We start from the raw sequence: 2,857 nt of genomic DNA, 5'->3' as shown, positions 1-2,857 counted from the left end.
TGGTATTCTTCAATTAATAATTTACATATGTATATATAATACCAAAATCCCATAAATTAGGGAGGAATTTTCGGAAGATGTCAGGCAAAGTTTACAGTAACAGATATGCTAAGATATGAATTCTTCTGTACACTATCTATGCAATAAATGCAGAAAAATGCGTCTAGACTTAAGAATGATAAGCAAGTAATTTCTGATAAGAAATGATAAGCAAAACTTGGTAAAAAAAGATACGGTCATAGTCCAGACTCACTAATGCATCCTAACAATTCCAATTAAACACACTAATGTAAATTCTGGTTCCCTATGACCTCAAGCTCTGATGCCAACTGTGATGACCCGTCCAAATCCATTTGGACGAATACATCATTCATCATTTTCATAGTGAGGTACTGACCTCTACATGATACGTTTTGTAAACATTGCATTCTTTGGAAAAGGCACACCATAAATGAATATCAATTTTCAAGGTTTTCGATATCTGATGATTTCTACATATAGACAATCACCGTAAATAATAGTTTACCATAATACACCCGTTGTCAATGTAGTCAAAATAAGATACATGGTGATAATTTTGTGAATGCAAATTTTTCTCGAATAAAGCATGTATGACTCCATGCACATAGCTTGTATAACATATAAGCAAACAGCGGAAGACTTCTAGGAACCTGAGAATAAACATGCTTAAAAGTGTCAACACAAAGGTTGGTGAGTTCATAGTTTTAATGTTGCGCATAACCTGTATATAAAGGTGGATCACAAGATTTCAGTTGTTTTATCCAGAAACGTTTATCAAAATATTCTACGAAATTGAGCACCCTGGTAACTAAACTTAACGTATATATAATAAGTACCCATGTTTTAACATACATGCAACCAACATGTACAATACACGCAATCCAACGTGTACTAAATTCAAATAGCATATGTCTGTTTTATAGTTTAGGCTAGGGTTTCTACACCTGGAACAGACGGGGATGTCTAGCCCTATGGATCCATATACAACTATTCACGTCCACCAGTTCTTATAATCGGCAGCTACTAGTTACCAAAGCTAAGGGATTTTTGGTTCAAACTCAGTGTAGAATTTAAGTATGTACTTGTATCCATTGTGTTTAAAATAAAGTGCATGTATTCTCAGCCCAAAAATATAGATTGCAAAAGCAATTAAAAAGGGAGCATATGAAACTCACCTTAGCAGTACATAAGGTCATTCACCGAAATGTGACCTTAACTCGGAATGCAAAATAAATGTAGATCTCAACCTAGAGAATATATGTTGGTCAATACATGTCTAACAAGCTAGGTTGGGTCATAGTGTATCACAATCCTAATGCTCGAGACCGACATGCAAAAGTTAACAAAAGTCATCTCCAAAGTCAATCTGACCCAATGTGATCTTTAAATCTATACATGTTTATTATATTAACATAGTATAAGTCTTGATAATTGAACTAATTTATAATTTATCAAACTCAAAATATTATTTATTTCAGGAGCTATATTATATTTGAATTATCATGGCAATCGAAAATATTTTATTATTTCACATAGTTTTCCAATACTTGTAAAATCAGATTATATTGTTTATAAAGTTTTAAAACATGATAAGACAGTCAACTTTGACAATTGTTCAACAAAACGAGACGTGCCTTATATAGAAATTCAATTACTCGATTAGTAATATTTAAAAATCCAATTTATCAATCTCATAGACAAGTTGTTTAAATATTAATGTACAGTTTCAAACACAATTTCAATTAACGTCAAACATAATTCAGTTGACCATATCTTTTAATCCGTTCATCGAAATCACGCGATTTCTAAATGAAAAGTTATTAATTTTTCGATAGCTTTCCAAAGACATGCATATAATATACTTTATATAAGTAGCATATGTATCAAATTCGTGATTCATCATAAACTATCTAACGAAAAAATTAAAGCATACAAGCATGCATAAACATATATACTCGAGCACTAGACATGGATACACTATTAATATATAAAAGATAAGATATGAATGCTCACATATCAATATTGTGATTCAATATTGCAGGAAAGTACGTAGACGCAACGGAGATGATAAACAAGAGGTTTGACTTGCGAACAATACCCACGAACATTACCCATAACCTCCATAGCTATAACCCATAATTTCCTTAGCTTTGACTTATTTGAAAACTCGGTCTGAAATCATTTGAGCAGAACTTCGTCGTAGTATTTTATGTATAATACTACTAATAATAATACTCCTAACTATAAGATTAATAATAATATTAATTATAATAATAATAATAATATAAATAAAAATAAATATACTATGGAGTATGTGAATTAGATAGAGAGATAGATTGAATTGTAAAATGGTTCGGCAGGATTGATCGAATATATATATATATATATATATATATATATATATATATATATATATATATATATATATATAATATAGAAAATAAAAACGTGACAATTAACATTCAATAATATCTGCCGACAGTTTTCGCAGACCGATATTTCGTACTCTGTTGCTAATAATTGACGGGTAAAAATATAAATAAAAAATATTTCACTTTTTATAATTGAATACGTATATTTATTTTGGTCTTAAGCTTTATAAAACTAGTTGTAAAAAGGTTCATTTATTTATAAAATTACTATATACGTTCGACGTAGAGTGTACGTACTAGTCTGCTGATCATTATGTGCCACCGTGAATTACTGAATTCGTTTAATTCAATCGAATTAACGAATTTTAATATTTTAAAAAGTCATATTTATTACATACTTCAGGGGTATTTTACTTAACTTATAATTAATAATTTCTATCATGTCGCTTTCATGTGAATAGTAA

This window comes from Rutidosis leptorrhynchoides, chromosome 2 (genome assembly GCF_046630445.1).
Source record: "Rutidosis leptorrhynchoides isolate AG116_Rl617_1_P2 chromosome 2, CSIRO_AGI_Rlap_v1, whole genome shotgun sequence".
NCBI classification, from domain to species: Eukaryota; Viridiplantae; Streptophyta; class Magnoliopsida; order Asterales; family Asteraceae; genus Rutidosis; species Rutidosis leptorrhynchoides.
The sequence above is the reverse complement of the archived record's forward strand: the minus strand, read 5'-3'. Positions refer to the sequence as shown.